The sequence below is a fragment of the Anabrus simplex genome, chromosome 2 (assembly GCF_040414725.1).
Source record: "Anabrus simplex isolate iqAnaSimp1 chromosome 2, ASM4041472v1, whole genome shotgun sequence".
Taxonomy (NCBI): Eukaryota; Metazoa; Arthropoda; class Insecta; order Orthoptera; family Tettigoniidae; genus Anabrus; species Anabrus simplex.
In genome coordinates this window covers 682,728,991-682,742,870 of record NC_090266.1, presented here as the reverse complement: position 1 = coordinate 682,742,870, position 13,880 = coordinate 682,728,991, and the positions used below count along the sequence as shown (strand labels likewise).

General features: G+C 39.4%; 1 protein-coding gene across 5 annotated transcripts in view; it reads right to left on the bottom strand.

Moving 5' to 3' along the window:
* The window catches only part of Gbeta13F (guanine nucleotide-binding protein subunit beta-1), a 222,839-nt gene extending 212,825 nt beyond the window's left edge, over positions 1-10,014 (bottom strand). For 2 of the 5 annotated variants that reach the window (XM_067141272.2, XM_067141276.2), the window contains exon 1: positions 9,859-10,014. The gene's annotated coding sequence lies outside the window, so the exon portion shown is untranslated. Of the gene's footprint in view, positions 1-9,593; positions 9,699-9,725; positions 9,800-9,858 lie in introns of those variants that run through there. The other 3 variants (XM_067141273.2, XM_067141274.2, XM_067141275.2) reach the window with 3 other exon arrangements.
* Positions 10,015-13,880: the final 3,866 nt, after the last annotated feature.

Below are 13,880 nucleotides of genomic sequence, written 5' to 3'. Positions count from 1 at the left end.
TCAAAATTGGTGTTCCTTTCACTTATGTGGAAGAAACATCGGACCTACATTTTTGGCCTAAAGAAATACTAGTGAGGCGTTTTCATTTCTCGCGGAGAAGAAATGACGAGGCATCCCTGGAGTAAAACCAAGGCTCTCAAGATAATACTATGGGATGCGGAAGGCCTGAAAAATGCACTCTCACTAATACCACAAGAATCGATAAATAAAGCAGACGCACTGATAATTACAGAGACCTTCCTACTTCAACCATTAGACATCCCAGACTTTTATGGAATCCATGCTCTTGCAAAACCAACTGAAGGCAGACCAGAAGGAGTTTCATGCTTTCTGAAACCTACAATAGGTAAATTAAAAGAAATATACAAAGAGGACAATATGGTAATAGTAAAAACATTTGACATCAACATAATTGGCGTTTATATCAGTCCTGAAAGTTTGTCAGGGGACGTCAGAGAAACTTTCCTCAGCTATATCGAAAACAAACACCAACATTATCATAGCAGGCGATCTAAACTGTCGTGTTGATAAACCCCTTCGAAAATCCGAGCTGGTGTTTGAAATGCTAACAGAAGAAGGTTATAATCTAATAAATAAGAGAAGAAAAGACCTACATTGCCTACAATGGATCAAGCACTATTGATCTCGTTTTCTATATAGGGGATAGAATCGCCATAAAAAAATCAAGAAGGACTGTGGACCTCAGGTGCAGCTCCGATAAGGAAACATATACCAATCGCAACAGATATCATCCTCCATTGCCCTCAACAAACCTCAACAACAAAGTATTCCAGAAGAATAGATACAAGAATTATCAACCACGAAGACATCCTTAAGGCAGAACAGCTTGCAACTGAAGGTCACATAGATGAAGCACTAGAAATTGTAACTCACCAACTACATAAGGCATCACTACCAATCAGAAAACGAACAGCTCAACCCTGGTTCGACGAAGAGTGTTACCTCAAACGAAAGAAAACTCTAGAACAGCTCCAGAATGCCCGTACTGCTGGCTCAGACAATCACCTTAATCTCTATGCACAAGGCAGAAGAGAGTACAAACAACTTCTACATTCCAAGAGATCTAAATATTTGGAAGCCGAAGCAAAAAAACTAGCCACAACAGCAAAACATGACCCATTTATAGTCCTTCAAAAAAATACCGTATCAAGACCTCCCTATGGATAAATGGGAAGAACACTTCAAAGGCATCCTGAATCTGGAAAACAAAACCCAGGCATTCCCTACAAATCAACACGACTCAAGATGGAAAAATAATCCAGGTTACTCCCGATGAAGTCAGAGAAACGGTGTATCAGTCGAAAGTCAAGAGAGCTCCCGGCCCAGATGGTATCCATACAGAACATCTCAAAGAAACTCAAGAAATGTTATTGCCTTTCTGGACGAACTTATTCAATGCTTGTCTAAGATCTGGAACTATTCCTGAGGAACGGAGAAGATCAGTGAAAATCCTATACAAGGGTAAAGGACAGACAAATGATCCCAATTCATATAGAGGCATTGCATTGGAGAACAACATCCTCAAAATATTTATGAAGATCCTTACAAAGAAACTGCAAGATTCTGTAACACTCCCAGAATGCCAATTTGGATTTATGCCCAGAAGAAGCACAATTCATGCTGAAAAATACCTGCTACAGGAAATAGAAGAAGCATTAAGACTACCCAAAGGAAAATAGTATGCAGTTTTTGTGGATTTCACGAAGGCTTTTGACTCTATAAATCGAGAAATTCTCCTAACCAAGATCAAAAACATGATCAGCGAAGCCCATCCCCTTTTTAAGTTGCTAAATAACATCTTGATAGTGAACTACATAGAGATTGAAGATGGAGCCGACAGCTCGGACCCAATCAGACAAACGAATGGAGTACTGCAGGGTGACCCGATGAGCCCTTTACTGTTCAACCTCATCACTGCAGACATCACGAATATAGTAAAATCTTCACCCGACACGACAGTCATCCTCTATACAGATGACATGGTACTAGGGTCATCAAACAAAGACAGCTTACAAGCCTCCTTACTAGAGTTAGAAAGTGGGTTAACGAAAATCACCTCACGATCAATCTTCAGAAAACGGTGCAAATGACTTTCAGAAAAGGAGGGAGACTTTCTACAAAAGACACACTTACCCTCTGTAACAATGATCTAACAATAGTCAGCAAATTCAAGTACTTAGGAATAACTCTTCAAACCACAACTCTGTCTTTTAATTACCACATAGAAGAAAGAACTGTGGCAGCGATAAGGGCCATCTACAAGATAAAAGATCCCGCAGCACTATCTTTATCCACGGCAATAATGTTATTCCACACAGTAATATCACCTGTCTTGTCTTATGGATTGGAACTAATTTGGGACCATCTCAAACTCAGAGATCTTGAAAGGATAGAGAAATTAAAAGCATGCTTTTTTAAATGTACTTTACGAGTTGGAAAATCAGCTCCATCACGTCTAGTATATGAATTGGCCAAAGAAACTTTTTACATTCAGGACCTCAGAATGAGGCTCCATCTGCCATCTACTGGAGCTTACAATGAACTTCTACACAGAAGGGAAGAAAAGAAAAAGGAAATCGACCCCGACTTTTACACCTCAGATTCCATGTTGGTGCGAAACTGGACCAAAGAAAATCAAGATCAAAGACATATCATAACACGACTTTCCATTCATGGTTTTCACCATTTGATATCCACAGTGAAGTCTTTTCATAATCCAGATGTTAACTGTATATGCGTTTTATGTGGCAAACAGTGTGACAGGTATCACATCAAGACTTGCAACAAGAGAATCATGTCGATAAGTGAATATTGTAAATCCTAATGCCCATTCGGGTGCCCTTTCTAATAATAATATAAGTCTGTACAAGAGTAAAATTAAGTACACTGGCTAAAGCTTTAAACATGCAGAGTTACCCAATTAGTTCATCACAAAACTATCTGGAAGCATGTTATGAGGGTACAGACAGGTAGCAAAATTTTACGAGCCACAGACATTTTCATTCTACATAGCCATGAACAGGGCAGTAAAAGAAAACTGAACCAAGAGAACATTTTTTAGAATTTTTTTTACATCAGACCAACACAGATAGGTCTTGTGGCGATAATGGGATAGGAAAGGGCTGGGAGCGGGGAGGAAGTGGCCGTGGCCTTAATGTACAGCCCCAGCATCTGCCTAGTGTGAAAAAGGGAAACCACGGAAGAAAAGTTAAGAGAAAACTGTGATTATGAGCACCAAAATCACTAGCAAGGTCTTTGAAAAACAGAGGAAGAAAGTTAGCCAAGAAATAGTCTACAGAGGGTCAAATTTGCATATCAATACAGTGAAATTAAAGTCTTTAATTAGTGAAAAAACAGTGCAACTGGATTCAAACCTCTATGAATGCATACAAAACATGCAATGAACACAGTACAGGTTAAGGCAAGTTTTCTCCATAATCCTCCTAAGCTTCTTGTCACCTTCTAGTAATATTCAATAATTATTCATTAACAGCCCAGGAGGTATCAGCGATTTATCAGCTATTATGTTCTTAAACCCTCATTGTAGCAGAGCCTTCGTTCCAATCTGGCACCTGGCTAGATTCAGGTAGATCTCTGTCAGTAAGGATCAAGATTGGTAGACAAAATAATAATATATAAGTAAATATAAACTCAAAGGACCTGGATATTTTTTTCCTAGCAGTTTAACGTCTCCAGGACGAATAGAAATGAACAGTGTGACGACTCCCTCTGAATCACATGTTAACAGACACGGTGTACATGTTCTCCGCCACCTGCAGCGCTGCTGTCGATAAAAGGGCCAAGTACGCGCGTTTTTCGTCGGCTTACTGTGGAAGTGTGCAAACAGTTTGCGGTCTTTTTTAGTAGTTTTATACATTCTCCAGTTGTATAAGTGCAAAATAGCTGGCATTAACTTTTCATGAACTGAAAAGTGAAAAAGATTATGCATTTGAGAAGTAGGACATATACTTTAACATATGCTTCAATTTACTACCGCATGTGAATATGCCTACAACTTGCAATGTCCCGGATTGTAATTCGGGTTACAATAAACATTCGAATGATAAGCGTCTTTTTTTTTCACCCCCAAAAGATCCCACTTTGTTCTCAAAGTGGTCGAAGGCTATCCCACGTCAACATCTGCTTTTAAAGTGATAGTACCCTTAACATAATTTTTCGGTCAGATTAGAGCCATGGCAAAAGCTGTTGTCAAAGAGAATGCCAAAATCACAACTACAGCTCAGGAAAAAAATTACAGCGCGCTTACCTTTGATCAGCCACAATTATCTTTTTCTTTTTTTGCTAGTTGCTTTACGTCGCACCAACACAGATAGGTCTTATAGCAACGATAGGACAGGCCTAGGAGTTGGAAGGAAGCGGTCGTGGCCTTAAGGTACAGCCCCAGAATTTGCCTGGTGGGAAAATGGGAAACCACGGGAAACCACCGAAAACCATCTTCAGGGCTGCCGACAGTGGGATTCGAACCCACTATCTCCCGGATGCAAGCTCACAGCCGGGCGCCCCTAACCGCATGGCCAACTAGCTCGGTCCACCATTATCAAGTTGGGAAGATGAACAAATAGCTCCTTTCACCAGTTCGAAAATTAATGTCATTCATCAGTTCTGTGGGTATATTGATAAACATGCAAGCAAAATGATAGGCTGTACAGCATGTATTGGTTCTATGCAAAACAATACAGGAGGAGGACCTAACAAGTCTAGAAGAATATTTTAACGCATCCAACTATCTTATTTATCCATTGAGTGAATTATTATTGACGTTTTCTCATGTAGAGGAAGTTGCTGTGAGAAATATTAGTGTACAAGAAGCATATGGGGCAAAATATTTCAAGAACGCCTGGATAGTTTACCTTCAATTACTATTTCTTATAGACTTGGGTGCTGTACTGAACATGCTCAGGACTTGGTACCAAAATTAATTTTTCATTACATATGATGCCGATTTTATTTCCGAACAAAAGAAGTACGGAAAGAAATGCAAGCTTGTACGACCGCAAAACATACCCGGAAAATGTACAAAGTGTCCTGTTAACTGACTGATGGGGTGAAGTGCTGATAAGATTCATTAATTTGAGCATGTTAATATATAATTTAACTTAAGTACTGGTAGTTATGTAGGAATTACATATGTACGACATACCGGTACGTAACATCATCTGGGTGCCTGCAGAGTTTTAATGTGTTTATATTACGCAGCATGTACACTAACAGTCGAACATGTGTTTTTTTAAGGTTATAGCTGATAATTGCAACCGAGTTTGATTTTGTGGTGAATTAATGAAATAGCTCTATACACACATACCCGTTTGACATTCGTTAAGACACTGACGAACCAATTTCAGAAGTAATGTCATTAAATCATTACTAAATGTAAAATATTTCCTATGAATTTGTCACATATTACTTTCAAAACAAGGAACACTATAATCTTAATTTGCACGAAACGCAGATCGCACATAAACACAGTCAACGGTCAGTAAAGAGAATGCCCATTCCTGAAACATAATAATAAACACACTGTTTTAAATAATTTATTTAAACGATAAATTCCGAATTAAGTCACATCAGATCTCATTTAAAATCACATGTTCAGGGACAGCTGATCCCTGTTTACCTACACCAGCGCCGCGTAGTGTAGGAACATATCAAACAGCAGAAGTCGTCACACTATGTACTTCTATTCGTCCTGATGTCGCATTAATACATCACAGGTTTTCGGCGACAGAAGAATGGGAAAGGGCTTGAATTGCGAAGATAGTCCCCATAGCCTTAAGTAAGGTGCAACTAGTGAGAAAGTAGGTAACCACAGAAAAACCATCTCCAAGGCTGCTAAAGGTGGGATTCGAACCGACTATCACCCGAATGCCAGTTCACAGCTGTGTGCCCCTAACCGCACAGCCAACTTGCTCGGTGGGACCAGGATCTAATGTAAGGATAATTAGTAGAAAAAACCAAGTATGCACACAACCACTAAACATAATGGAAGGCAGTAGTAGTAGTTTCATGGGGGAAAACAACATTATCAGCCCTATGCACGAGGAGGGGCTTAATTACTCACCTTGCACATTTAAGTAATTCAACGTAGGTCTGTGTTAGGAGGGTGATTAATTATGCATGGAATAGTTAATTAAACAAATAACCAGCCATATAAAATTGAAGCAATTATACACATGAGTAAGCCACCTGTAAGAAAACTGGAATATACACATATTAAAATATTCGGGTAAGAAAGTTTAAACTGGTAAACCACTACTAATTTTCTATGTTATTTTTTTTCTTCCTCTCTCCTCCAGTATCCCGGTACACAAAATTCTTAAGTGTCACTCTTACCTCTCCTCCACAAAATAACACCAAAAATTTTGGACAAACAATATATTCTTCTATGGCTGAGACCTTTAAATAGTCTTTCCTTACAAGATGCTTTTCCCCACAAACAACAACACACATCAAACTGATTAGCCTAGTAAAGATTTGAAGCAAGTTCAGCAATAGTGTTGCCTTATCTCATTTACAAACACAAGTGCACGAATGATGTAGGCTATGTTTGTTATATTTTACACATGTATTTATCATTAAATTCAATTAATTATCTGGCATTAAGCATCATAATTTATAGGCCGACATGCTGAAAAGTGCAAGTTTGATAACATAAAATGGCTTTGAAAACTGACAGTATTATTTTTTTCCATTTAATTATTACAGCTGATACAAATAAAACTGGTCCAGATATATAATAGTAGTCTAATGAAAGTAATTTAAACTATGAGATACATAATCAGTCCTCCCACGCAAATCAAAGACAAAAAGCCGGCTTCAATACAGGAGATTATTTTATAATTTGAAGGAGCACGCTCCGTTTATTTTGCACAAATCTGAATCTTGCAAAGATGGTATCTCCAAACTTTCTATTATAAACGTATTACTCGCACAATTTTTAGTGATAAATGGACACCCTAGTGCTAAATCGGTCAACCTCGGCAATCTTAGAGATTCGTATAGGCAACCTTAGAAACACAAACTATGAACCGCTTATGCATCGCTGTGGTACATCTGACGTACACTTTACGTACTAGTACTGTTGTTTATACAGCAAACCCAAACTATAGAATTCATGCTAGGAACAAGATTCGCATCGAGAAATGTGACACAGTTGTTGGCTGAAGATGATAAAGGTTTTAAAAATTCATATTGATCGATCATATTATCGATTCAATTCAGATTTCATTTCCATTCAGTAGGCAGTATTAGCAGAATCAGGAGAGCTTCCTTACTCCTCACCCCTGTACAAAAATCTATCACTAAAAATTGTGCGAGTAATACTACAATTACTGTACAAACATCCACAAATTCTTGAGCGCTGATGGCTTGCATTTTCTATTTTGTTTATGAATTTTATATTATATTGATTTATCTCCATATATACTTTGCCCTGACTTCTTGAGATACAAGAAAATAAAACCTATTGATTTAAGGATCTTACTTCCTCCCAACCCAGCCACAAAAGGCCATACATTGATCAACCTTCCACAATATATTTTTGTTTCAATTAACCTAAATCAAATTTGAAAAATGTCTGCAGTGCTAATACATGAAAATCTATGTTTAAAATTAGTTTGGGAATACCCTCCCTTACAAAACTTCAAATCAATAAGATTACAGAAGACCAGAAGATGCTAAGGAAAAATAAATATTGATAAGGAACAAATCGAACAGCACCACAGCATCCAAGGGTGTAACTTCCACTCATGAAAGAGGGTGTGGCTTGCTGGCACCAGATATTTCAGCGATAACATGTGCTTGTTCTAAAATGGTACTCAAATTATACTCTTACCCATATTTTTAGATATCAAGTAACAGTCAGTGTCACAGTTATTTATGATTCACTAACCATTAACCAATTGTACTGAAGTTCACACCCATGCTTGAAGGAAGAACTGTTACAATACTCAAACGGCTACCTTTAATAGTACGCACATTGTAATCATAACGATGAGATAAATCAAGTTTGACCCCACTTGGTGCACCGGAGATAAAACAAAATAGATTACCATAGTCCTAAGGTCTATGTAAGTTTTATATATGGCATTAAGAAAAACAAAAAAATATATTCATCCGGAGTTGAAATTTGTGTAAAATGCTTGAGGGAAAAGTACACCCCGTCATTATGTTACCATTTCCAATCTTTTTTGCCACAGATATGTCCAATTATAAGTAATGAAGTTTACCCTATAAGCAATATAATTTTCAAATTTTAGGTGTGTCTAAAATAACGAATACTTGCAACAAACCATAGTGTACTAACAAACTGAAGCTAATCGTTTGAGTGTCTTTCCAGAGAAATGTGCAATAATTCCCATACCACTCCTCAGTACAGGCAGTAAAACAGTAAACTTAAAGCAGAGTATAAATCTCCTGCAACCAGTTCAGAGTGATCATGATAATTTGTATAAATCTTATATATTACTTTCAACTAAGTAGGCTAATGCAGTTCAACCCTAATAAGCTATAACAAAAAACCTTTGCAGGTACATTACTCAGCTTTTCGAACATTTGGGAGCAAAGCACATAATATAAAATGAAAATGGTACATATAAAATTATCCTAGATAGCAAAAAAAATTACTGAAAATATCTCTGTTGAGATCCAAATGTACTGATTATACAAAAATACAAAAGCATACTATGGAAAAAAAAATATACAGCTTGAATATCCTTAGCCAACAATTGTAATAAACTCTTCCACTGTCAAGTTAATAATTAGCAAAACAGAAAAAACAGATCATACTAAAGATTATGCAAAACTATCTAGGTACAGTCTTTTTCTACAGATGTGCCTTATTTTTCTTCTCAATAAGGGAAAATAAAACATGCCATGGAGGAATGCCAAGAAAATACAATGTCCAGTGATATTGTAAGCTTAAAAAGAAATATCTGCACTATTGTTACAATATAATGCTGGATAAGTAAGCTGCACTATAGTTCACTTTCCAATAGCAAAACAATATTCAGTAACTTTTGCCCCAGTATGAAACTGTCATTTTGTCTAATCAATACCAAAATCCCTACAGGGCATATGCTTGGCAAAAGACTGCCAGATTGTGGGAACAAGACGATAAACAAAGCAATAAAATATTCCCAAATACTTTGGGATTAACTATTAAATCTGCAGAACATGCATATCAGGTGCAAACCTATGCCAAATTTAGATAAAAGGGCCTATGACTTAAATTCAAGAACCACTGGCACTAAAATGAATAATACCACCTTAATGTATACTTTACTTCACCAGTATCATATCAAATACCCGTGAAGGTAAGGAAATTATGAAAACATTATAGAATAGTAACAACTCCTTCATAAAATACGATATTGCAATCAAAATAAATTGCTGAAAACTTAAAATAACGTTGAAGATTTTAAGCAATGCGATGCATACAACGATTACGGCAACTGCCAGTATGTACAGAGACAACAGCTTTGTTTTTATTTTTTTTTTAACCGAGATTTTGACAGCATTAGAGTTCCGAATAAATCGGCCATGACGGTACGTACCGAGACAAACTCCAGAACTTCAATCCACTAAACGTAAACGGTGTTTCTGTCATTCAAGGTATACTACAACTATCTAATCAAATGACACACTGGAGTAGCAGCAACAATACAGAATACTTATATTACATTCACCTTACACCAGCAAATAGATGATGCAGATCGTTATACACCAAGTCCCTTCCTATGACTACAACACACCGTAGCCCTCCAATAAACTTGAAGCAAATTTCGACTAAACGAATATTTCAAATAAAGTAATACTTACATTTCAAAAATTTCTCGACGATTTTACGTGGGTCAGGGAGTCATACAACTGTGCCTATACAACAATTTTATCCTGAACCTTATTCCTCGGAGTAACAGTTAAATCACTCTCTCCGGGTAGGGTGCGGCTTCCCTCTACTAAACTTTGAAAGCCCCGTAGCCATATGACGTCACTCGCCGTCGATTTCCGAAACGAAACAACCAGAAGAGCGAACATTAAAAACAATGACGATTTTAAGCGAAGCGGAACACAGTCAACATTGTCATTATACTTTTAAGTAAATAACTGGCACATCTGTCTGTGTCTTGAACTATAAAAATTACCCTGGAACTCACTCTTTCCTAAAAATGATTTGCGTGCTAATTAAGCTGTGGATAGATCTAAAATGAATAATGTACCGGTATCTGCACTTAATACACCAAATAAGCATGAAGAACTACAGAAAAGCAGCACAGCACTTGTTTGTCATGTTTCATAACCTATTTGCTGCAATATGTTTATAACTTACAGATAACGTCTCTTCAGGACATTTAACTTAGTACCGGTACCGGTACCTCTCCGCTCACAATACACGGAACGGAAACATACAACAATAGTTCAAAAGCATTTCGTCACCAGACATAACCTACCAGAATAAAAGAAATTGTTAATGGAGTATTCCCTTTAAATAAATAACTTCCAGAAATTCTAAGATAACAGGAACTTCCAGAAACGATCTGCCACAAACGTCAGCAATCAGCACTGGCCTAATTGGGAAATCATGCGAAGGGAAGTTTTTATCATATAAAAAGACCTATAATAGTAATTAAGTTCCACTACCGGTATGTTAACCAGGAAAATTTCGAGGACTGAAGAATTAATTAGATTTAAACATAAAAAATAAACTGAAACTGAAATGTGTAAGTCAAGTAATTAAGCTCCTCCTTGTGCATAGGGCTAATAATGCTGTTGTTTTACCCCATAAACCTTTGATGTATTAATGCAACGTTAAACTACTGGGGAAAAAAGATCCAGGCCCTTTGAGTTTATATTTACTTATATATTATTATTTTGCCTACCAATCTTGATCCTTACTGACAGAGATCTACCTGAATCTAGCCAGGTGCCAGATTTGAACGAAGGCTCAGCTACAATGAGGGTTTGAGAACATAATAGCTGATAAATCTCTGATACTACTACTACTACTAACAATGCTTTCATTCACCACCCTGAAGGGATGGGGCAGGCCACCTAGAGGGTAACGCCGTCTCTCTGGCCAAAAGATGCGGCCGGATTGGGGAGATGTGACGGAAGAAGGAGGTGAGTAAGGGATGTGAATATATAGGAGATGGGAGGGGAATTGTGCCTGTGCCTAAGAATGTATGAATAACTTAAGGAGATGAGGTTAAGGATGTGTAGGTTATCTAGAGCTTTATTGACAGATTTACAAATGGTAAATACGTAGGTGCTTTGAAAGTTCTCGGAATGTACTAGAATTAACTATGTTACCTCAGTGGAACTGCTTTTATTTTTCAACATAGGCTTCCTGTAGACTAATGCATTTGGTCCAGCGATGTTCCAATTCCTTGATCCCATCTTGAAAATGAGATTCCTCCAGGCCTGCAAAATACCTCTCCAATTCGGCTGTCAGTTCTTCCCTTGTAGAAAATCTCCGTCCACCGAGGAAAACTTTCAGCTTGGGGAATAGATGAATAGATGAAAGTCTGATGGTGCCAAATCAGGTGAATAAGGTGGATGTGGCAACAATTCGTAGCCCAGTTCATGAAGTTTTGCCATGGCAATAACACTTGTGTGCGGCGGAGCGTTGTCCTGATGAAAGACGACCTTTTTCCTTGCCAAACCAGGCCTTCTTTCGCGTATCTTTTCCTGTAGTTAGCCTACGAGGTTTGCTTAGTATTGCTTCGTAATTGTTTGGCCAGTAGGAAGATAATCTATCAGCAGAATGCCTTTTGCATCCCAGAAAACTGAGGCCATGACCTTCCCGGCCGAACGCATTGCCTTTGCTCTCTGTGGTGGTGGTGAATCAGCATGTTTCCACTGCTTTGACTGCTGTTTTGTCTCTGGGGTATAGTAGTGGACACAAGTTTCATCTGTAGTCACAAACCGGCGCAAAAAATCTTCTTAGTTGCACTGAAAACATTTCTAATCTTGTGCGTTTATTGTCCAAAGTCAAGAGCCGCGGCACCCATCTTGCGGATAATTTTTTCATACCCAATTCTTCGGTTAAAATATAATATACCCATTCAGAAGACATCCCTACAGCTTCAGCAATCTCCCGCACTTTCAGTGGACGATCCTCCATGACCATTTTATGCACTTTTGCGATAAATTCTGGGGTCGTAACACTTTTGAAAATGAAGGAGCAGAGTCCTCCAGTGTGTTCTGAAAGTCGGCATGAATTTCCTTTGCTTTCATACCTTTCTTTACAAAGTATTTAATCACTGCTCGAATCTCAGTTTTTTTCCAATGTCACAAATCACTACGCGGGAACAACAACAAAGAGTCGTCGCTACCACACTCCTGCAGCTAGAGCACTGTCGCGCCACGTGTTCACTCACAAAGGATGTGTGATTATTGCGCGGGAACCTCATTGCTCTAGCACTGACATCTAGCGGTGATTCCGAGAACTTTTCAAACCGTCCTCGTATAAAGATGTGATGCAAATACATGTGTTATCAAGATAGGTACAAGATATGCGTGACGGAAGAAGTGAAATGCAAGGGAGGAAGTGCCGGGATAGATGTGCAAAGTAAGAAGATGGAGGGAAGCGGTTAGATGGTTAAGACAAGTGGTGAGAAGACGGTGGAGGTCAAATGTTGGAAGGGGAGAAGGGAGGAAGTCGTTGGGAGGAGGGAGTGGGCATACTGGTGGAGGTGGAAAAATGGGAGTAGGGGTTGGCCAGGAGCTACGAGATGGACGATCTGAGGGCTGGCGACCAGGTAAAGACGGGGAAAGAGAGGCCTCTACTCGATAAAAATGGTCGTGGACACGGGCACCGGTGGCGATGAGCTGTTGAACTGCTTCGGATGTAGTCAGCTGGAAGCGTACTATAAAAGTTGGGCTGGAGGCGTTCCGGATCCGAATGGCTCGTCGGACGGGAACGCCGGCTGCACGGAGTTCTTGGAGGACGTCCCTGTCGGAGAAGTCTGGAGGGATTCCACGGAGCACACAGCTGTACACGGAAGTGGACGGTGAAGGCGGCTGGGTCGATGATGACTGCTGTGCGGTGTTAGCTGGTGGATATGGCGGTGGCGAAACTGCGACAGACGAGGCCGGCGGGTTAGCAGGTACTTGCTGAAAGGCAGGGGGCGCAGAATTAGGGAGAGAGGACGACAAAACAGGGGAGGGATGACAAGTTGTAACAGTGGTGATGGGAAGTGAGGAAGGGAGAAGAACGGACGGTGTTGTGGTGGTTGTCGGGATGGTGAGAGTTGAGGGCAGAAGCATGGTCTGAAATGGAGGCTCGTGGACAGTTGGGATAAGGGTTGGGTTGGCAGAAAGCTGGTCTTCAATGTGTGGAGGGGTTGCACCACTGCATAGATCTGACAGTGAATCGTTGAGCCCGAGGTGTAAAGAGGTTGAAGGGTGGCCTCGTCGCTGAGATGAACCAGAATCTGCGAAGAAGTTGTAGAGGTGAGGCCTTCAACCAGTCGATAGACATTTTGGACCGGAAGGCGAGTGGCACAAAGATCGTCGAAGATGTCATCTCCGGGGATGGCAGGATCCACGCCGGGAATTATGCAAAAGACCATGGTCGTGGGGAAGTCGACAGCCAACGAGGCGTCAACTGATTTGCTAACTGAGGTCGGCTGTGTAGCAGATATAGGTGAAAGCCACCCGGCCGAACAAAAGAATGCTGAAGAGAAAACGATGCCCACTTGTAGAGAGATGTGGGCGGGCGTGTTGTGTGTGTGTTCCTAAATCTCTGATACTTCCTTGGCAGTTGTTAATGAATAATTATTGAATATTACTAGAAGGTGACAAGAAGCTTAGGAGGATTATGGAGGAAACTTACCTTACAT